Source organism: Anthonomus grandis, chromosome 10 (assembly GCF_022605725.1).
Source record: "Anthonomus grandis grandis chromosome 10, icAntGran1.3, whole genome shotgun sequence".
Taxonomy (NCBI): Eukaryota; Metazoa; Arthropoda; class Insecta; order Coleoptera; family Curculionidae; genus Anthonomus; species Anthonomus grandis.
The window spans coordinates 22,285,649-22,310,494 of NC_065555.1; the positions used below are offsets into that span (position 1 = coordinate 22,285,649).

General features: G+C 33.9%; 1 protein-coding gene and 1 long non-coding RNA gene across 2 annotated transcripts in view; one reads left to right on the forward strand and one right to left on the reverse strand.

The window, feature by feature from the left end:
- Positions 1-7,165: 7,165 nt before the first annotated feature.
- LOC126741182 (uncharacterized) lies at positions 7,166-8,573 on the reverse strand. The gene is made up of 2 exons (XR_007662133.1): positions 8,129-8,573; positions 7,166-8,069 (listed from the first exon to the last, which is right to left on the reverse strand). It is a non-coding gene; the product is annotated as an uncharacterized LOC126741182 (long non-coding RNA).
- A 5,405-nt stretch (positions 8,574-13,978) lies between these two features.
- LOC126740854 (leucine-rich repeat flightless-interacting protein 2) overlaps positions 13,979-24,846 on the forward strand; it is a 106,816-nt gene continuing 95,948 nt past the window's right edge. Inside the window, exon 1 of the mRNA XM_050447021.1 lies at positions 13,979-14,308. The gene's annotated coding sequence lies outside the window, so the exon portion shown is untranslated. The remainder of the gene's footprint in view (positions 14,309-24,846) is intronic.

Below are 24,846 nucleotides of genomic sequence, written 5' to 3' on the forward strand. Positions count from 1 at the left end.
TGTTTACTAATAATTTTTTCTAAACTATAGCAATTTTTGTTGCGTTGTTCACGCTGTAAATACAAAATATTACTGTCAGATTAAGCGCAAAACACATACATTTGATAATCTGTAAAAAAAAGTTTGTTCAGCCATTCCATTTCGAAGATATCGATTTTTTTCTTAAACAGTGTACTCAAAACAAACTTTTCTATCAAAATTCTCTAAATATCAGGGTCCAGTTGACGTAGTTTGACTCTAATACTGATATAGAAATTATAGATTAGTTTTAAAGTAAGACTTTTTTTCAGAAACCGAAGAATACGGAGAATGGTTAGCTATAGAAGAGGGCGTCAACCAACAAAAATTTTCACATTATGTTGGTTGTCTTGATGTCAAACATATTATAGCGCTCTGTCCAAGCAAAAGTAGCTCTACATATTATAATTATAAAGGGACGTATAGTATTGTGGTCCTAGCGCTAGTTGACAGCAATTATCGCTTTATATTTGCTGATATCGGGGCTCAAGGAAGAATCAGCGATGAGAGAGTACTTGGAAATAGTGTCCTTTGGGAAAAATTATCACAAACACAATAAATTTACCCTCTGATAGCTTGCTTCCTGGAAAACAACGTCACATCCCATACGTTTTTCTCGGAGATGGAGCGTTTGCATTGAGCGAACACTTGATGAAACCTTTTCCAGAAAACTCTGGCATCGGTTCACTACAACGAACTTTTAGCCGATTAAAGGTATTTGGTTCAGTTTCTCAAAACCGAATTATTGTGAATTGTCCGTCTGTGTTGTTTATAATAGAATATTATATTGAGTTGTTGATAGAATAATATATTTTTATTATATAAACCTTTTATAATTACAAACCCTCGTAAAATCATCTATATTTTGATTTTTATAGATGGTTGTACCTATTAATGTAGAAACACTGTACATGGAAGAAAAGTAAAACTCGTAATAGTAAAAATATAAAAAATATGTGTTTTTAAATGAATTAGTTAAGTAAATACAAGGAAAAATTTAACTGAATTTTATGATTTTCATGGTATTAGCATTTATAAGATTCAAGATTATCAGAATAATAAAACAAATATTTTAAAGTGCATGCATCTATTCCAAGTTTATTGAAACTTTGTCTCATTTTAGGTGAGGATTACTTTCTTTCATAAATTTTAACGAAATTCTTAAAGAAGTACTAGAAAAATGACAGATCTAACGCAACTATCTTAAATTCTTACCTATATGTAACTTTCTATTTAGTATTTTTGTAAACATAACCTCTCAAAAACTTAATTTGTTTTGTTTCCCTAAAGTTGGCACAACTAAAATTTGTCAGATTGACCAACATCGAAAGGACACAATCACGCAAAATGGCGGCCCCCTAGTAGTGGTCATTTACTTTTCATTGAATTGGCAGTCCAGGTATATTTATAAGTTCGTGGTCTGCACCCGCTGTTACTTAAGAATTTTATTTATTTATCAAATCAAATAAAGCTTAGTTTGTCTAAAATAAAGTTGTGATACAATTATAAAAACAGCAAAACATTAAAACTTACAATATAATATATAAACTATATATTAGTCTAAAAAGATTATTGTAATAAAAAAAAATACTACCAGCAACATAAACCGATTTTAGGCAGATAAATACAATTTATTGGTGATTACCGCAGTTATTCTTGGTTTTTACCTACTATATATTTGTGTTCTGGGGTTTTTACACGCCAAACAACTACATTGACCTCACAACTTATTTGCGTGTAAACGTTTTGGTTTAACCAGTCTTTATTGATTATAAATAGTAAATAATAAACAGAAACAACATTATTTTGTGTACTGCATTCTCATTTATTACATAATATTCCATTATAAATAATGATATTTCCTAATCTCTTGTATTTACTTCTTTTGTTTGTAGTTTCTATAATTTTTAATTTCGTTTATTTGGACATTATTTAGGATCTATGCTTTGTTGCTTTGGAAGCATTTTTTGTTACATTAACTTGATTATCATTAAAATTAAAAATAAATATTATATTTGTGGCAGTCACTTTGGTCCGAAACGTAAGAAATAATTCTTGCTTTGAAGGAGGAATATATCCCTTTTAATAAAGTGCCTTCAACAAAACTTCGGCTAATGGAGTACAACGTATATAAATTCAGACTTTATTATTATTTTTTTTAATGTTTTGGCATTTTAAATAACCATTTAAACAAAAATGAAAAACTATTAGGCAGTTGGGTATTTACCGCTAATGTTGGTGACAACTTTGACAGTACATTTTTTTTTTATGATAAACACAAGCACAAGAGGAAAGTCCTATGTCACGCTTGGAGTGGTGCTTGCGCGAAGATATTTGTGGGCATTTATCTTGAATCGCTGCAGGTTGTATGCGTCGGGAAATATGTAAGGTGGAAGCCCGTTCCACAAAGAAGATGCTCTCCAGATGAATGAGTCCCGATACAGCGACGTCCTTGGGGTAGGCAGGTGGACTCGATGTTGATGAGCCGCAACTGCTAGACGCGTTCTTCTTGCCGGAACAGCCCTGGGTGTAATCAGGCCTGCCAGCTCAGAGGAACACTTACCGTGATAATAACGGTAGAATAAACAGAGATCAGCCACCTTTCTCATGTGCTCCAGACTATCCAGACTATTTGTCAGTTCTGAATTGATAAGACGAATAGCTCTCTTCTGTATAGAATCTAGCAGCTTTAAACTATGCTTGGGTGCAGAGCTCCAGACATGCGAGCAATACTCGAGGGAAGGGCGTATTTGAGCCTTATAAAGAGTCAGCAGCTGTTCTGGTGTATACAGTTTTTTCGTTTTGAAAAGCACTCCGAGTTTTTTGGAAGCTGCCCTGGCGATCTCGGCAACGTGGTCATGCCTGGACACACTGTTGGTGACTTCGACTCCTAGAAGATGTAAAGATGATTTCAATGACAATGTTTTGCCTGCCATAACCAGCTCCGGGCCACCAAGGTGAGTCTTCATCGTAAATACTGCAGCCTGCGTTTTTTTAGCGTTAAAATTGACCAGATTGTTATCGCCCCACTCCAAGATTGCTCTAATATCGTTGTTGGTTGAAGCTACTTGTTGCTGCTAAGATTCTGAGAAGTTGCGGCTGTCGTTGGTTTGGCGGACTTAAATGTGGAAATAAGTGTGCTATCGTCCGCAAAGCTGTAGATTGGATTGACAGTGGTTCCTAGCAAATCGTTGATATATATCAAGAAAAGGGTGGGGGATAGAATACATCCTTGAGGGACTCCAGCGTTAATGTTAAATTTGTCGGAGAGGTGTCTATCGACGGCTACTTGGATTGTTCGTTGTTCAAGAAAACTTTTGATCCAATTCAATAATGAGTTTTGTATGCCGATTGAGGAGAGCTTGGTTAGTAGTCCCTCATGCCACACTCTGTCAAATGCCTTGGAAATGTCAAGAGCGACTGAGCGGGACTCGCCGTGCTTCTCCATGGCCTCCGTCCACAAGTGTGTGACGTAAGCCAGAAGATCGCCGGTGGATCTAAGCTTTCGGAAGCCGTATTGATGATCGCTGAGTCCAGATGATTCCAGATATCTTAACAGTTGTTGGTTGACTGGTTTCTCCATAATCTTCGATATTACTGGAACTAGTGCAATCGGGCGGTAATTGGAGGGCATCGTCTTCTTACCCTTTTTGGGTACAGCTTGCACTCGAGCAGTTTTCCAGCTTGTTGGAAATGAGCCCTGCTTATACGATGCCGTGAACAGTCCTCATAAGGGAGGAGTCAATTCGTCTGCACAACGTTTTAGTACTAGGGCTGAAATTCTATCGGGTCCAGAAGCTTTGTTGGTGTCTACGTTTTTAAGAATTTTATTTATAATTCGTTGGGGAAACGAAATTTCTCCCATCGATGAATTCACCCTTGGCAAATATGGCGGTGTTTTGCCTTGCGAGTGCAGAGTAGAATTGGACGCGAAGAGTTTACCCATTAAGTTGGCTTTTTCCCTTGCTGTTACCGCGATAGAACCATCATCTGCTGTTAGGGGTGGCAAGGCCGACTTAGCAAATCCTTGACTAACGGCTTTCGATACCGACTAGAAAGATCTTGTTCCATTTGGGCAGTTTAGCAGTTTGTTTTTGATCCTGTTGTTGTAACTCTCTTTGCATTCATCAATAATTCGCTTGCAGCTATTTCTGGAGGTTAAAAAGTTCTTCCGATTTTCGGTGGAAGGATGTTGACGCCATTTGCGATATGCTGCGTTTTTAGTGTTTACTGCCTTTTTGCAACTCAGGTTGAACCACTGCTTGTTGATTGGCTTGTACTGATACTGTGTATATATCAGGGTCTGAGACCAAGACCAGATCTAGGAGACTCGCGAACTCGCCGTCTCGATCGGGGATTCTGGTAGGTTCCTCCACAAGCTGCGTAAGCCCGCATATGGTGGCAAATAGCTCAGCTTCTCGTCCTTCTCGTCCTTAGATTGATGACGCCACTTTTTAAAAACCAACAGCACCTAAACGTTTTGGTAAATACTAATCGGAAATTGGTAAAAACCAAAACGCTTTGATTATTCGTCTAAAATCGGTTATATTAAATCCATAGAAATAGAGAAAGGGTAGAATGGGCCAAGACTTGCGCCGATTGTCTAATGACCATGGTCGCCATTTGTATTATCTAGTGCTGGGAAATCGCGATGAAACATGGATGTTGACCATCAATGCCTTAAAAACATCGGTGTTTTCCTACATCGAAGACTGACTTAATCAAAATTAAATAAATAAACACTTACATATTGAAACTTAGTCTGGGTCTAGATAGTGCATAGAAATAAAACATGTGTTTCAAAAACATGGATAAATATCGCGCACCACTATGGTCTTCTTTCGCGAGAATATAGCTGCATTGCATGTGTTTTTCCTGTCACATATGTATAAATTTTAAAAAATATAAAAAAAAACTAACTTGCACCCAATACAAAACAATATATTGAAATTTCGATTTGTAAACAGAAAGAAAAAATGAATAACCTCAGCTGTTCTAATTCAAAACAAACAGAATTAATTGCCAAAAACAACTGACCAGCTGTAAAAGAAGGGGAAGAAGAAGAGATTAGACCCACGAACTTACGGTGACCAACATCAAAAGACACTACCACTATAAAAATGGCGGACCCCAGGCAGTGGTCGTTTTTGGGTATAGGGGCCATATGCATTAGCAGTCCAGGTATACAGTTGTATATTTATTAAGTTTGTTGGAAGACCATACAAATGGCGGCCCCCTATGTATCCGGTTAATTATATTGATAATCTTGGTTTTTAAAGTGTTGTAAATTTTTCTTTATTTTTTTACTACGTAACTGCTCTATTTGTACTGATATTATTTATACATACTCTATTAAGTTAACAGCTTTAGCTGCCTTGACTTTAGCTTTGCAGAGCCTAAAATAAAGACGATTTATTATTATTATTATTATTATTATTATTATTATTTTTTTTTTTTATTATTATTATTATTTATAATTAACAATGTCAATTTATAATACAGTATAAATTGTAATATAGTAATAATAGTTTTGGACATGTTCTGTCTGTATACCAAAAACTACAATAAATAAATAATTAGTTCAATAATAAATAGGTTTAAAAATAATTAATTTGTCTAATTTTCTAAACAGAACAAAAAGTACAAAAAATCTATAATTCTATTTAAATTATATTATCCTATATAGTTTTTTCTTCTTGCATTAAAAATAGAACAAGTATTAGGCGAAATGTAGATTAAAAAAAATAAAATAAAAATATATAAAATAAAACCTCCAAAATTCTCTAGTACCAACAAATAAAAAATATAATTGTTTCTCTAATGCAGAAAAATTATATGTCATTTATACAGTCCATCCGTAAGGTAGCGGATAAATTCAATAAAAATGAAAAAAATGCCCGAACCCGTCGATTTTAACATTTGGTTTAGGGTTTTTCTACGTGGAAATTAAATATACAGGGTGATTTAAAAAAGATATGACGTCATCAATATATTTCTTAAATGGAAACCACCATTTTTTAATGCAGAATCAGAAATAACGCATTTTTTACAAAGGATATAGTACAAGTGAATAGTGGATACATAACCAATTTTGAACCAAAAATTATGATAAAATGTCAAGTTAAAGAAATACCTATCTTAATTAAATGTTTGAATTGTCAATTGAGCAATCTGACCAAGGCGATTTAAAAATTCTTTCTGGACGTTGTCAATGACCTTTAGAGTAATATTTCTAATTTCCTCGCGTTTTTGTTTTTTTAAATCTTCTCAACTCACTGGTTTAGTGACATACACTTTACTTTTTAAGTACCCCTATAAAAAGTAATCGAGGGGAGTTAAATCTGGCGATCTGGGTGGCCATTCAATAAACCCTCGTCTACCTATCCAACGATTTAGAAAAACTTCATCAAGATAATTGCGAATGGTTAAAGCATAGTGTGGCGGGGCTCCATCTTGCTGAAAAAAAAGATCACGTTGGTGCATGTCGGGTTCTTCCAAATCCGGATACAAAGTTATCAGAGCGGGGATAAGATCATTCTGAAGAAAGTCCAAATACCTCTCACCAGTGAGAGTATCATCAAAAAAGAAAGGTTCTAAATCTCTTCCTTCCACACATTGTATACATATACCGCACCATACATTGACTTTTCGAGGGTGTTGTGTATGACATTCTGTGAACCAATGAGGGTTTTCGGTCGCCCAGAATCGACAATTCTGTCTGTTCACATGGCCGTTTAGAGTAAATGTTACATCTTCAGAAAATATTATCTGTTTTACAAAATTATTGTTATCATTACATAATTTCTGCATTTGCTCATAAAATAATTCATTTCAGCGATCAAAATCATCTTCCGATAGCTCTTGAAGTAAGAATATTTTATAAGGATGGAACTTTGCTTTTTTCAATACTTACACTATACACAGTAGATCGCGATAAATTAATATTTATGTTTTACCTATCTATTATTGATTTATAATACCTTAGAAACGGAATATGTTATGGTATCAATAATACCTGCCATAATACCTAGGGCATTATAAGCGGGCATTATGATAATGTCCGGAAATTTTATTGCTTATCCAATTTTATTTCTCTCATAATAAAGAATAAACATCCATTTTATACAAAAAATAATGTTTCTTTAAATACTAAAAAATTAACTTTATTTCCAAAATAAAAATTACAATTTTGAAATGTCCCGGAAAATGTAGCTGAGCCCACTATAGAATGGTCGGTGTTTTTTGTGATGGTATTTTGTATAGTTTGTAAATTGTCCATTAAAGAATTTTCAATAGTCGATACGGAATTAACCTCGGAATTAACTGAATTGGCAATCATTTTGGCTACTTTATTTTTGGATGAAATACTTTCTTCTATATATCCTTCAGCTACTGAAGAGCTTTTCCATTTCCCATGTTGTTTTAGCATTTCAAACGAAGCACCTGCCTCAACAAGTAAAGTTGACGATGTGCGAAGCAAACAGTGGCCGGTATAAGCTTCTGCATTATCTAGTTTTAAAAATTTTGCGATCAATGTTGGGACGCTTCCTATGGTATTTTTTCCAACAGGTTGTACTGTACAGCGACTCTTTCTATTAGTAAAAAAGAATCTTCCCTTCTTTATTCCAGCTGGTCTTAATGCTGCGTACTTTTTAAATAAATCTAAAGCGCCTAAATCTTCTTCAATGATAGTAAAACTTGAAGTTGAAGTTTTAGTTTCTGGTACCTTTATAACCAAGATGGTTCCTCTAACTTCAATATCATCAATGGTCATTTTGACCAAACTCATCTTATCTTAAACCTCTAAAAACACCCATTACCAATATGACTTTGTGTACCAAGTAGATATCATCAGGAGCCTTCTTAATAAATTTTATTATTTGTTCTCCTTCCAAAACTTTAGACTTCTTCGGGACATATCCTTTCGACTTAACTTTTAAAAAAGATATGAGACGATGGTATTGCGAGATGTCTATATTTTTATAGACCATTAACGTAGACCTTAGGGTAGAATACTTGGTCCAGAGAGAGTTCGGACTGTATTTTTCCGACTAAAAATATTGAAATTTGTTAAACATATGTACCTATTAAAATAAAATCAATAACTTACCAGTTCCTGAAAATATGCCATTAGAACGGTTTCGGGTATTTGAACAATTGCATTGGCATCTTTCCAAATACCAAATATGCCATACTCCCGATCATACTGTTGCCTTGATTTAACTGGCAAAAGATTTTCGGTCGCTTTTATGGCCTTTTCTCTTATATTTTGTGGAATTTCTTCCATTTTAAGCAAATATTTAAACAAAAAATGCCAACTGACTAACTGACAGAAACATCAAAGTCAAACTTAAATAATCACTGCAAGTCACTTGATAAATTTCTGTAGGTAGGTATGTACGTATACCTACCTGTACAGGTAGACCCTATTTTTTAATTAATATTAAAATTATTTTTGTTCATAAAAATCAATTTTTAGGTAAAACATAAAGTATTGTATGCACCACGGGCATTGTTAGACTCTAATGCCCATCAGGCGGAAACCTAGCCCTCGGGCCAAAGGCCCTCGGGCTACTATTTCCATCTTCCGGGCATTATCGTCCTTGCAATGCCCTTGACACATAAATAGCTATAGAAGCTGTGCCTGTGATTGTGGCTTTGGAAATATCTTAGACCGTTAACACAACGTTAAGCTTGTCTTCTTCAGGTATTGAACGCCGACCAGCTTTTTGTGTATTCCGAACATGCCTGAATTCACTAAAATTTGCTTCAACTCTGAGAAAAAAATAAACACCACTTGCAAATGTAAAAATACTTCAAATTGTTGCCCCATAATACATTCACTTTTTGACATTGACAACGACAACCAATAACAACAACAACAACTAAAAAACAACCAAAATATCAACATTTAATTTAGATAGGTGTTTCTTTTATTTTACATTTTATCATCATTTTTCAGTCAAAATTGCTTATGTAATTACTATTCCTTTATACCATATCCTTTGTAAAAAAAATTAATTCGTTTAGATTCTGCATTAAAAAATTGTGGTTTCCATATAAAAAACCTTTAAGGTTTTTATATGTAAAACTAATGCTTTGGAACTTAAGTAATAAAAAATTAGAAAATAAAAAATTAGAGAGTAATCTGATATTTCAACATCTTTAACTCCACAGTCCTCAATGAGGACATTGAGGTCAATATTAAAAAAAACCAAATCGATCAGGGAGGGAAGTAAGCAATCTTGTTGGTTTTCTCTGATACGAGTTATTTTAAGCCATAAATTTCCGTAATTTCAAATAATGAAGGCATATTTTAATTAAGGATATTTTAAAGTGATTGATGCATTACTCAAATCAAATTAAAATCAAATCGTTTATTTCCATCGACATCATAACAACGTATAGGAATTGTCAATAAAAAACTACAATGCTAATAAAAATAGTATAAAATTACAAGATATGAAAGTTGTTGGATGATGCTACTTGATGACTCCTCTCTAAGGAGTAAGCTCTGGTCCTGAATAGCTCGAATCGGAGTGAAATCAATCAAATTGGTTTTCAAACTATTTAAACAAAGACCATTTTTCTGGCACCATCCTGCAATATCAGCTATACACTTGGTGGCTTTTGAGTGGATAGACTGATAGTCAGTACCCGAGACAACTGCCGATGTATCGTTGGCAAAAAGTGTTATGTCGCTATCATTAACCAGGAGAGGCAAGTAATTAATAAAAAGTAAAAACAAAATGAGCTCAAGAACTGTAGTAGAGTATTCCTGAAGAAATTGCGTCTGAAGTTTAAAGCTAACTACAAAGTCCAGTGTTTCCTGAAGCCAGGAAGTACAAACAATGAACTGATTTATACTGCATCATCTATGGTTAAGGAATTTACAGAAAATGATATGTTGATTTTAATGTTAAATGGTATTTGCTCATCATTCGATATTTAAAAAAAATTTATACATTTACACAGCAATAGTTTAGTGATGACAAGCCCTTACATGTATCCAAACCATAATGTAATTTATAATAGCAATAAGGCTCTCTATAGAATATTTCACGCCAATAATATTAATCTAAATAGAATTTTAGAGTCTAATCATGCCAGCAACTTTGGATCAGATTTGGCATTATTACTGTATACCCATATTTTAAAACATTTCAAAAGTAGCATTTCATCAAAAAATGTGTCCACAATAAAACCAAGTAATCAATCTGGACTTCTAGATACTGACTGTGATAGGGATTTTTTTTTTATAGATAAATTACACAGAAGATGAAGCTCACTCACATTCTATTAATAACATTGAAAATAAGCATGTGAAAAGTTTCAGTAGTTTTATTTTAAATATACAGTCTCTAAGAAATAAAATGGACGAACTTCATCTTCTACTTGATTCATGTGATTTTCCTGATATTGTATTACTAACTGAGCACTGGTTAAAGCTTAACGAATGTTTCTTAATATCTGATTATATTCCTATATCAATTTTTTGTCGGCAACACTCCATACATGGAGGAACAGCTATTTTAGTTAAACAAACAATTGAAGCTTTTTTCTGTAAAATTAATAAGTATGATAGCTTTCTGTTGGAGAAGGTTTTTGAATTCTCCCTTTGTTTTTGTAAGCGATTTAATTTATATGTTCTTTGTGTTTATAGACCACCCACAGGAGATATTGGTATGTTCCTGGACAAACTTGATTCTCTATTATCCCAATTGTCTCTACACTCCATAGTTATATTGGCTGGTGACTTTAATATTAACTTCACTGATGTAAGCTTGCCATCATATCATACATCCCTTTTAAGTATATTGGAATCTTATGACTTGAAGATGCATGTTCTTTCACCCACACGTATAACATCCTCATCTGCAACTACTATTGATTATTTGTGTACAAATTTAAATGATGTGTCATGTAGAGTACTCTCATCTGGTATTTCTGACCATGAAGCCATTCTCGCTAGGATTCCATGCAACACTGTATTTCCTTCATCTAATTATATAGGAAGAATTTTCAGCAGAGCAAATTTTAATGCTTTTTCTTCTACTGCAGCTTTGGTTAATTGGAATGCAGTTGAAATGGCTCCTGACTCGTTTACTTTGTTATTTCATGTGCTATGTGACAAGATCAATCAGTGTTTTCCTAAAAAGAGGCTTAAAATGAAAAATAGAAAACCATGGGTCACAGCAGGCCTCAGAACTTCAGCTAAAAACCTCCGTTTTTTGGCTAAGCTGTGCAAGTTTACAACTAATGCAAACATTATTCTTAATCATCAGAAATATCGTAGTCTATATAGAAAGACGATAAAAGCAGCTAAGGTTAAATATTATAGTGACCGCTTGAATATGTCCTCAAATAGGCAGAGAGAATGTTGGTCAATTATAAATGACTTCAGGCATTCTCACAAGAAAGTTTCAGAACCAGCAGTAAGACCAAATAGTTTAAATGATTATTACTGTAATATTCCTCATTTATTGCTCAAGGATGTGAATACTAATATTGATCCTTTGCATTATATTCAACAAGTGTCAGTTCAAAATTCTTTTTTCTTTTATCCTGTTAGCCTTACTGATGTTAGAGATGCAATTAAAAGCTTAAAAAACCATAAATCAGCTGGAGCTGATGGAATATCATCAAAATTACTACTCCTTTTGCCTGACTCAGCATTGAATGCCTTAGCTTCTGCCATAAACAATTCCTTTCATAATGGCATCTTTCCAGCATGTTTGAAGGAGGCAGTGGTTATCCCTCTTTATAAGGGTGGAGATGTGAGTGAGCCTTGTAATTTCCGTCCAATTTCTATATTATCTACCCTCTCCAAGATAGTTGAAAAACTTGCAAAAATCAGAATTTTATCTTTTTTGCAACATAATTGCATTTTATCTGCAAATCAGTTTGGATTTCAAACGGGAAAAGGCACTCATGACGCTGTTTTCGGCTTTTTGGAGAGTGTCTATGTGTCCTTAAATTCTGGAGAGTCCGCGGCGGCAGTGTTTTGCGATTTATCCAAGGCATTTGATTGTGTAGATCATGGAATACTGCTGTCTAAGCTCAATAATTATGGCTTTAGAGGTGTGGCATTGCAATGGCTGGAATCCTATCTATCTAATCGTACCCAAAGAGTTACAGTATCTGGATGTTTATCCGATTCCAGATCCCTTAAAACTGGAGTACCTCAGGGTTCAGTTTTAGGACCACTATTATTTTTGCTCTATGTAAATGATTTGGGTTCATTAAAACTGCAGGGCAAAGTGGTTCAGTTTGCTGATGATACCACCATTTTATGGAATCATAGAGATTCTGATAATGTCAGAGCCCAGGTTTTTAAGGATCTTAAGATTTTATCGGAGTGGTGTGCTGCAAACAGGCTTGCATTTAATGTGGGCAAAACCTTTATTATGGGATTTAAGTGTGACGTTCAGGGCCTTATGTTTAGTGAAAACTCCCCCTTGCAAAACAAAGAAAGCTGTAAGTTCCTTGGTATTACCATTGATGGTCGCCTTCGCTTCGAAGATCATATCCTAAATCTTGCATCAAAATTATCCTCTGGATGCTTTGCAGTAAGAATGGCGAGGCATGAGCTGGGAGGGGTAGTTGCACGTTCAGTGTACTTTTCTCTTATTGAGTCCCACCTTCGTTATGGCTTGCCTTTTTGGGGTTTAAGCAACAAGGGATCATTAAACATAATTTTTGTGATTCAAAAAAAGGCAGTTAGATACCTATGTTCCGCTGGGTTAAGAGATTCTTGTAAACCTCTCTTTATATCCCAAAAAATCCTAACTCTTTTTTCTCTTTTTATCTTAGGAACAGCTACTCTTATTCATAAATGTCCTAAACCTCCCTCTAACACTGGTCATATGACTCGCCAGGTTAACGATTTTCCCTTACCAATCCCTACATCCTCCCTCACCAAGAACTCACTTATATACCTTAGCAAAAAAATTTACAACCATGTTCCTCTATGTATCAGACAAATTTTAGAAGTTAAGAGATTCAAAAAGGAATTAAAATCACTTTTATTATCCAGGGCACATTATAGCCTTGACGATTTTTTCAATGATACCTTTTAACCTGTGCTCTGACATCATTTTAGTGTTTTAGTTTTGTTTCCTGTTAAATAATTTAATTTACTTCTTCTAAATTCTGTTTTATTGACAGCTTTACTTATTTTTTAATGAAATTTATCAAAAAGATGCTTTTTTTTTCTCAATCTGTTTTGTTATGATTAATTTTGGTAATATGTGTAAATGTTATGGTAAAGTGTTTTAGATGTTATGTTTGTTTGAAATTTGAAATTTAAAGTAAATTTGGAATTTATTAGTTTTTAGGATGCTTGTACACAAGATTTTGTTATCTTACGTAATATAGCACATTTTCTTTCTTTCTTTCTAACACTACCCTGTGGAACCCGAGTGACGACAGTTGCCCAATCAGATATGGTCACCTGACCACTAACTTTCAATCTAACAGCCTGGGTTCTACCTGTCAAATATGATTCAAGCCATTTATAAGCCGGACCTCTTATACCGTAATGAAAGATCTTATTTAATAGTAAAGCATGATTAATGGTATCAAATGCTTTAGTAAGATCAAAAAAGATGCCAACAGATTTTAACTTCAATTCAACATTTTTCAATATATTTGTATAAAGAGACATTATAGCATCTGATGTAGAGAGTACAGACCTGAATCCAAACTGATGACATACAGTATAGCAAAATAATCTAAAAACGCAATAAGTCTTCTTTTAAAAGATTTTTCGAAGACCTTTGAATCGTCTAGTCAGGTGTGGACTTTTGCGAAGCAAGGAACGTAGGCGCAATTATTATCGCTTATAAGTTTGTATTTATTAGTTTGTCATTCGCATATAAACGTGCCTTATGGGAAGAAGAAGAAAAAACAATTGACATTGACTTTTGACAGTGACATTTTTTTTAGCAATTTTTGCGACATTATGTTGGCAATGCTACCCCCGGTCGCGATCCTAAAAGGGAATGTCCCCGTTTTACACATGTGAAATTTTCTCCAAATAAATAATGAATTCCAATACAAAAACAATCCGAATTTGAAAATAAAGCTGTAGTCCGTAGCTAGAATTAGTTAATAGTGCGTGGTTGTGCCGTTTTTTCTATTTTTTCTGGTGAAAAAGTCAATAAGAATTCGTCAACACCCTTTGGCAGAACACCTTGACCATCGATTTTGTTGAATCATCTTTGCAAAAATGCTTGAAACACTGGAAAAGGCACAGGGAATATTTGCAAATGTGCTCTTGTAGATACAAGTAAGTTCTAAGGTGGTTTCTGGCACCCAGCCAACAGTCTTAACATCTTGGCTTGACACCTGCAAGTGCTATTAAATTACCAATTTGTTATGAAATGAAAATTGTATGCAGTTACACATCATAGTATGGACAATCCAATATACCTTATTTTTATTTTTTACAATTGTAAAAAGAAAGGTTTGCACCTTTCTTTTTACAATTGAATCCAAGAGGTAATGTATGAATGAATACATTTGAGCTCATAAGTGATAGATAAATAATCAATCAAGTAATAAACCCTAAAATGTGTTTAATTCAACTATGTTACCTATACACAGTATGCAAAACATCTAGTTTAGCAACTTTCCTGAAAATCTTTTCTTCAACAATGTAAATTAATGTATAAAATCCATAAGTTATACATATTGGGTTCTAGTTGACTTTAGGTATCTCCAAATTTTAACATTTTTGAATATGAAATAGTAAGCTAATCTTCTTTGGACTATTTTAAGCAAAAAAAATTGGAGGATGAATAACATTTTCTTTAATAAAATAATAAAAACAAAAAAAAATCATGACAATGTGTACCTACATATGATATAAACTCGTTTTCGAACATTCGCTGCATGGCTTAATGGTAATGAGAGTGAACTATGAGCCGGTCGGCCTGGGTTCAGATTTCAACTGTGCCAGTTTTACTTTTTTATTTTTTTGCAACTAAGAATTTTGTAGTTTTGGAAAAATTATTTAATTTAAATGAAATTATACATAAAACATGACCAAAAAGATGAAATTGTTTATATAACATAAAAAAAAATTATTTTACCTTTTCTTGTAATTGTCCCTTTATTTTCGTGTAAAAAAACATACCGAAGACACCACAATGTATTATTTATTGTTTTGGTACTTGTTAGATTTCGATCCTAAATAAAAATAATATGAAATATAGGCATATTCTATTTAAAATTAAGTCTAAAGAATATTTATTTTTCATATAAATAACAAAAACAAAATTCCCTTCTACCTTCCTTCATTATTCTTTTTTATTGACGTTTGACATAACGCCACAAGGTGACAGCATTGCCATAGATGTTCTTTGATTAAAGAATTTTTTATTTCTTCTATATGAATGTTTTTAGTGTTTTGGACTCGGTTGAATTGCATTGGGTTGATTTTGGGTTGCGTTAGCACACTGGGGGTGTAAGCCGCCTGTGTGTTGGGTTGCGTTGGGATGAGATGGGTTGGGTTGGATTGGGATAAATTGTTTTCAATTAGGATGTTGAGCACATGGGAGCACATGGCACACACCCCCCATGTGTTTGACATTTACGAGTCATTTCTATATTTTTTCATATGAATAGAATCTCAAAATGTTAGAAAATATGAAGGCTACGAACCTTTGCATAAGGAAATGAATTTTTTGCTTGTGTACAAATGTGTGTAAAAGTGAAAGCCATTCACTATTATAGTGTAAAAACACTGCTATCATTTTGGCAGATAGATTTACATGTCTTTCATTTTCATGTTTTCTCTTATATAAGATATGCTTTTTAGATGTGCTTGTTTCTTATAATAATAATAATAATAAGCCTTTATTTCCAACAGGCAACTTGCCCAATAACAGGAAACAGTTGCAAAACAATGAAAAATATAGTTAAAAAAAAAAAACACACAAACGAACCTAAAAGAATGAAAAGAAAAGAAAAAGAGTAAAGTAAAGTCACATTCTCAAAAGTTATCCAAAGAATTAGAACAAATAACTATTAATATGATATAAAAACCCAATTATAAAAGTTTAACAAGATAATCACATATTCAACAAAATTAAATTAAATTAAATTAACTGCAATATACCTACTAACTATAACTTAAACACATGGGTCTTAATCCCAAGAGTAATGATCCACCAAGATATCGACAATCACATGAACCGGAGAGAAATTTATATCGCACATGTGACAGATCCGATTAAATATAGCGCATATTGTATATAGTGGCGATTTCAACAGGATGTTAGTATGAGGCCTTGGCAGAAAGAATGTTAGGGGATGTCTAGCATTAAGCCTAGGCACCATGAAACGTACACCGGAAAGAAGTACAGGACTATCAATGAATCCATTCAGTAACCCATGCAGGAATTTTACAGAGAAGATCATTCTTCTGAGTTGTAATGGATGTAGATTGAAGCGTTCCAATAGTTGCCGATGATCAAACCCTCTTACCGGATATATGCCATCCTGCCTGAAGGCCAAAAACTTAGCAAATCTACGCTGAACAGATTCAAGGAGACCAACATGATTCTGATAGAGCGGGTTCCATATAATGCAGCCAAACTCCAGTTTTGATCTCACAAAGCAGCAGAAAAGCAGTTTTAATGTAGACTCCAAAGTAAAACTCTGAGAACTTCTAATTATGAACCCAAGCCTTCTCAGGGCTGACTTGACTATGTTATTGAAGTGTGGAACGAATGTAAATTCAGAGTCAAAGGTTATACCAAGATCAGTAATTTGCTCTAATCTACTCAAAATAGTATCATTAATAAAGTAATTAAAATTTAAGGGTGTTTTTGATCTAGAGTAACTGACCACACTACACTTAGCCGCATTCAAGCCTAACCTGTTAACAGCGCACCATACCTCCAATGTATTTAGACAGTTCTGAAGAAAAACACAATCCTCCAAACCATATACATTTAAATATAGCTTCAAATCATCGGCAAAAGCCAGCCTATGACAAGTGAGTGACTCAATCAAGTCATTTATAAAAAAACTAAACAGGAGCGGACCCAGGTTCGAGCCCTGTGGCACACCCGACGTTACGTTAAAAAGTTTCGATTTAAAGCCCTCATATTCGACATATTGAGATCTACCAATCAAGTAGGAATGAAATAAATTAAATAATCTCCCTGAAAAACCATACTGAGTTAATTTATGCAGCAAAATATAGTGATCTATCCAATCAAAGGCTTTTTGGAAGTCGGTATAAATAACATCGACTTGAGTATTAACATCAAGTGATTCACAGATGTGACTAGACAGACAGGATAAGTTAGTAACACAAGATCGCCCGCTAAAAAATCCATGCTGGTCTACAGAGATGAGTTCTTTTGCGTGACTAAATAGCGACCGATTCAGGATAATTTCGAAAAGTTTTGAGAAGTTACAGAGTAATGAGATTGGCCTGTAGTTCACAATTAAATCAGAGTCCCCAGCTTTTAAAATAGGTATTATTTTGGCAGTCTTCCAAATTTCAGGGATTTGTTCTGTTGACAGTATTAAGTTGAAAATGTAGGTCAGCGGATCTGCCAGGACACCAATGCAATCTTTAACCAAGAAGCTAGGCACACCGTCTACACCAGATGTTAACTTATTTTTGAGTTTTTTACTGGCCAAAATAATCTGGGAAGCATCAACGTTGGCAATGTCAAAGTGGGGCACATTATCAGACGTCGACGAATGGTTAATGAAATTTGATTGTATAAATGCCTCACCAAAGAACAGTGCAAAAGCATCAACTATGTCTTGTGGGTCTTTAATTACCACGTCATCGGGTAGCCTGATCATACCAGGAATCCTGGTGCCAGCCTTCTTAGAACCAATAAAATTCCAAAAGCTAGATGGGTCCAAAGAAATATTCCTTTCAGTGTTTGATATATACAACTTATATTCATTGCGTATTTGTAGTTTGATAAGGCGTCTAAGAGAATGGAATTTATTTTGAAAGAATGGAGAATTGTACATTTTAAAGTCCTTGAAAGCCTTTTCTTTCCTATAAATGTTCCTAATCAATTCTCGAGAATAATAATTTGGAAATCTTCTTTTACGTTGCTGCTTAAGAGGAATGTGTGCGGCAAATATGCCATTCAATATATCATATAATTGTGTATTATTACATATAATACACAATTTGGCAACTGCGGGATCATATGTCAAAGGTTTGACAATGTAATTATCAATAGCAACGAATTTTGATCATCAAATAGAGTAGAGTAGACCTCTTTTTTGACATAATTTAATATTATTTTTTTAGAGTTTAGAGAGTAGAGTTTATGTGAATAATCCGCACACTTTTTTCTCTTAATCTATTCTTTTCAAAGTACTTTATGCTCAAATTTTAAAATATTGCAAAATCGGAAATACTTAAAGTCGACAAGACCCTACATATTGGTTCTACTATAACAAAATACATTAATTTATATGTATTATGTCATAGTAGAACTAATATAGAAATGAACAACCTAATTGACTGACCATTGAAGGGATATAATGGGTTACTTAATAACCTATAAAATATCAGAATTTTTAGGATATTTTTAGGAGCTCTTATATTTGTTTGTCTTTACAATTTAATTTTAATTGTAAAGACAAACAAATATTAACATTAATAATTGTAAAACATAGTTGTTGTATTCAATATAATACATACATGCCATAGACAACAAAACAATTATTTCATCACAGTTGTCTCTAGTCCTCATAAAATTCATCTAAGCTATGCTTATGTTTTGCTTAATGAACATTTCTTAACTAACTTACTAAACCTCTTATCATTACTAATATTCTTATATTTTAGAGGCAATTGATTGTATATTTTTATTACCTCTTAGACAATTGAATGTTGTAAGAGCACTCTTGGGGATGCATAGACAAGTTACTAGATTTAAATCTTATTGTATCTACATTTGTTTGAGACTCATTAACCCCACTGTACTTTTTACAAACCAATCTGAAGTTAATAAAATAAAAATAGGGGTCAATGTTAGCATCCATTCTCAAATAAAAATTGGCTTTTAGTGGTCTCCAAAACCTGCCCCACATACAAATCTTACATCCTGCTTCTGAAAAACAAAAAGCAACTGCAAGACATACAAACATTGCAAAACCAAAAAACTGGATACCTTATCTCAGAAGTGACTCAACTAACTCAAGGTATCATGCAACCAGACCCAGGACATCATAGCCAGCTTAAAAAACAAAAAAAGTTGTGATGTATATGGCTTGAATGTTGGCATTATTAGGGTGACAAAAAATATGATAAGCCCTCTTACACACTTGATAACTCAATGTTTCAATTACCTTGGAAGCATTGAATCAAATGCTACATACACACTCTTTGCCAATGACACCACAGTCTCCTTTGTAACTGACACACTTGTGGACTCTCTTAGGGGTTCCAGGTCTGCACAATCAGGAACCAAACAGTGGTTCTGTGCCAACAGGCTGCTGCTCAATGAGACAAAGACCAGCAGGGCTGTTTTTGCTCTTAGAGACACCTAGGCTGAAAATGAGGATGTGACTAGTGTGAAGTTCCTAGGGGTACACCTGGACCCCAAGCTTTGTCCTTGGACCCATAATATTTCTAATTTATATTGATGACCTTGCAAGCATTGAATCAAATGCTACATACACACTCTTCACCGATGACACCATGGACTCCTTTGTAGTTGATACACTTGCAGACTCTCTTAGGGGTTCCAGGTTTGCACAGTCGGACACCAAAGAGTGGTTCTGTGCCAATAGGTTGCTGCTCATGAGACACCAGGATGAAAACGCGGATGTGACAAGTGTAAAGTTTCTAGGGGTACACCTGGACCCCAAGCTTCAGTGGGTTCAACATATTGACTTTCTGAGTAAAAACCTGTCAAAGAACCTATAGATACCTAGCATCGAGAGTTTCACATGACGTCTTAAGAACAGCCTATTATGCCATTTTTCACTCTCATCTGACATATGCTATCTTGTTCTGAGGGCATTTGGCAGGAATGTAGAGGGTATTTGGTTTGCAATGTAAGGCTGTAAGAATTCTTGCAAGTCTTGTGTTTAGGGATGACTGTAGATTGGCCTATGGGACTCTGGGAACTCTTACTGTACCTTCATTGTATATCCTTGAGAACTTTATGTTTGTTAAAAGGCATGGGGAGCACTTTGAAACCCATAGAGGTGTGCACCATCATAACACTAGACACAGGTGTGAGCTTGTTCCGGCCTATTGGAGGCTAAGGAGGTGTCAGACTAGACCAGGGTATTGGGCAATTAAATTTTACAACAAATTGCCATAAAACATACAAGATTTTCCCACAACTCAATTTAAAATAATAAGGAAATTTTAGTATGAAATGTATTTTATAGTAGTAAATAATATCTGAAATCTCAATTTTGGTCTGTGTGTTTTTATTTATTCTTATATATTTCGTTTTATCTATATGTAAGTAGCATTTAAATGTCTTTCAGTAGTAACTATTGTTCATCTTTGCCAATAGTCTAAGCCTTACTTTCACACTTAACATAATTAAAATTGAGTAATAAAATTTAAAATATGTTAAAAAAGATAAAATACAAACACACAGTTAAGATTTATCAACCAGACACTTAACAGTTAATAAAAAAAAATTATTTATCTATATATAAATAACATAATAAAAGAAAAAATACAACTAATAGTACTAATACCAATGCATTCACATACCATAATATCTATCACATTAAAATTATAGAGATATTTTTCTTGAAGGAATTTCAACGTTTTCTTCCTAAGCATTTGTAATAACACTGATTATTTTTCTAATGCACTGTAGCAAAGAGCGGTAGGCTTTTACCACCCTGAACTTTGCCCTCTTTCAAAAAAAGCTGAATGATGTAGAGGAATGTGTAAGTCACTACGACCCCTCGTAATCATTGACATTTCCTCTGAATAGTTTTGATCATTTCTCTGAAAAAGATCTGGCTGCTTTTTGAAAAACATGACCAATGCCAAAAAATACAAAGATGGAGCAGTTAAAACCACCAGTTTTTTAAAATATGGCCTACAGCTAGTTCTTGCTTGTAACTCCCTTGACATATACAATAAAATTGATATAATAAAAAGAGAAGTAGATCTTTAACAGTAACTCTCAAGTAAACGGTTTCTTACGCTTCTACTTGTCAAATTAACACCAAATTGCTCCGAGAGATTTTGTTTCTAATTTGTGTGGAGGTTTTTCTAGGATCAAGTTTTGAGATCCTTAAAACAGTTTTGTCCATTCGAGGAGTAATTTTACGACGTATTCCCGACTTCGGCGCATTTCTTATATCACCACGGCTATCAAACTTCAATTAATGATCGAGAATATAATAATCACCAAGTTGAAAGAGTTATTTGCTAAATATGGTTTACCAGAAATAATACATTCAGACAATGGACCCAAGTTTCAAACCGAATTTAAAAATGTTGCTAAAAGTTTTGACTTTGTGCGTATAAGAAGCAGTTCCAAATATCTGCAATCTAATGGATGTATCGAAGCTGCAGTTAAAGTTGCTAAAAATCTTATAAGAAAAGGTGATTTGCTTATATCTTTGTTAGCTTATAGGTCTACCCCTCTGGAAAATGGTTTCTCTGTGGCAGAGTTATTGTTTAACAGAAAAATTCATTCTACTTTGCCTATTTTACCAAAATTTTTTAATAAAACTAGTGACACAAGCCAGTTTTCTAAAGGGAGGGAACATCCAAAGATCTTTTTTGATCTTACTAAAGCATTTGATACCATTAATCATGCTTTACTATTAAATAAGATCTTTCATTATGGTATAAGAGGTACGGCTTATAAATGGCTTGAATCATATTTGACAGGTAGAACCCAGGCTGTTAGATTGAGAGTTAGTGGTCAGGTGACCATATCTGATTGGGCAACTGTCGTCACTAGGGTTCCACAGGGTAGTGTTCTTGGGCCCATTTTATTTTTACTTTTTATTAATGACTTGCCTCTCCTGGTTAATGACAGCTACATAACACTTTTTGCCGACGATACATCAGCAGTTGTCTTGGCTACTGCCTCTCAGTCTATCCACTCAAAAGCCACCAAGTGTATAGCTGATATTGCGGGGTGGTGCCAGAAAAATGGTCTTTGTTTGAATAGTTTGAAAACCAATTTCATTGTTTTCACTCCGATTCGAGCTATTCAGGACCGGAGCTTACTCCTTAGAGAGCAGTCATCAAGTAGCCTCATCCAACAACACTCCACTAAGTTCTTGGGAATTGTAATTGATAGACATCTATTGTGGGATCCTCAGGTGGAATCTGTGTGCAATAGATTGTCCCACAGCAATTATGCCATCTTGCAACTTCGAGACTATGTGGATGCATATACGCTTAAAAGCTTTTATTATGCCTCAGTGCGTTTCACTCTATCCTATGCCTTATTAGCTTGGGGTAATTCCTCCAGTATTGGGAGAGTGCTAATAAATCAAAAGCGCATTGTACGTACGATGTTTAGACTTTCCTTCAGAAAAACTTGCCGTGATACTTTTAAAAAAGAAAAAATCCTGACTATAATTAACATCTATATATTGGAGTGCGCATGTCAAGTACATAAAAATCTTTCAAACTACATGAGATTTGGAGATCTTAATTTTTATAAAACTCGAAATGCAGATAAATTATACATCCCTTTTACCTGGTTGTCGCAGGTACAGGATGGTCCGGAAATTACATCTCTCAAAATGTTTAATCATCTCCCATGTAACAATCCGACATCACAGTTATCCTACCAGACAGATTAATAATATTCCCCTTCCTATTCCTCATTTTACATCTATCAAAGATTCATTTATATATCGCGGTTTAATGATTTATAATCACATTAGCGTGGAATTAAGAAGTGTTCAGTCTTTGCGCCAGTTTCGTTGTAAACTGAAGTCATATTTGCTTCTAAAAGCCTTTTATTCGATTGAAGACTTTTTTAAGGCTGAGGATGTTGTGTAGTAGATGCTAAGCTTTTAATCTGTTAATTTTAATTTTGAACATACCTTTATGTGTCCCTTTATCTCTGCTACCTTTGTCTACATGCATATATTTTGTTTTATAAAGATTTTGTTTGTAACATTTTTCTCTTGCATTTTTTTTTTTTTTTAGGCATTTTATATGTTGTATAAATTTTTTATATTTGTTTAAAAAGGGGGATGTTCCGGCAGGCTTAATACTGCACATTTACCCTAGTTGTGACAACTCTGAATATTCCTACGCCAAGGGCGGCTCGCTGTTGATCAGGGTAAGATGACCTGATGAGTCTCGGTAGAGGTTTTCAAATTCATTTATGGCTCTTTTGATTACATAAGTAATATTAGGTCGTCGATTTAAGAATAGCACTAGAATTAAGATTAAGTTAAAAAGTTTAAAATTAAAATAGTTAGAGCTCAGTAAAATAAAAAGTAAAAGACACACCACTTAACACTAAATACACCACCACAGACAGAAAAACACAGACTTGAAAAACCTGCTAGCAATATGGACAGTTAAAACCAAACAGATTAAGCTTATTTGAATTGTCTTATTACTGTTAATATTTACATCACAATTTTTTTGAAAGAGATGTTCGTGTTCGGAGGCAAAACAGCATACTTTGTACAAGTTACCAACAACAATATTGTTCTTGTCACCCTTAATTTCAAGTAACTGGGGCCTGTGGCTCAGAAATGACTTAATCCAATTAATTTCTTTGCCCTTTATTCCTGCAGAAATCAGAACTTTGATAAGACGATTATGATCCATCATATTGAAGGCATTACTTAAGTCAAAATATATTCTCTCTTTCAAAGATCTTGGAAAATACCGATGGAGCAGCTACTGGTATATATATTATTTCTATCTCCTTTTTTATATATGAGCACAACCCTAGTTTTTTTAGTATAGATCAAAATATTCCTTCTTGAAAAGACTGATTAATTAATATACAGATTGATAGATAAATTGCGGGAGCGACTTTCTTTAAAATGTTGCATGGTATCTCTGTTGCATGGAAGATCACAAAAGTGTCCATTAAACAACTCACATAGCCCATTAGTGTCAATGAGTTGTTGGCCACTTATGTTTATTTCCAATGATGAATGAGGATGATTTATTAGCTTTGCCACTTTCTTTTTTTAAAATAATCCATACACATTTGCTTTTATTTTCAGAATTTTTGATTTGAGAGTCATAAAAAAATTTCTTATTATTTAGGATTTGTGCCTTATACTCCTTTCTTTTTTCAATATATATTTTGTTTATTTCAGCATTATTTGCATTTTTTTAAACCAATGAACATCATTTATTTGTTCAGAAAGCCACAATACCTTCTCATTAATACACCTTTTTTTTGGTATTTTTTATTAATTTTTTTTGTTTTTTTTTTTTTAAGAGTTAAAGTAATGGATAAAGATATCAAAAAATGATGTAAACATGTCATTTGTGCTGGTATGGCGAAGAATGTCATTCCAGGTAGTAAGGAGGAGAAATATTCCGCATTTTCTGGTGAAAAAGATCTAAATACCGTCGCCTTTCCATCGCCATTCTCACAATCCCCAATAACAAAAAGGGTCTGTTCAATACATTCATGATCTGATAATCCAGCATTGTAAATTTTCGTACTTAAATCTATATCAAAGTTTATAAAAAAGTTATCAATCAGCCGTTGTGTTGCAGTATCTTGTTGGGGAATGTATTAATGGTTCAAAGTTATATGAGGAAAACACATCAATCAGGTTCTGCTTGGGCTTCCTATCCTGCATTAGATCAAGGTTAGGCGACGGGATCATTTTACGGTATTT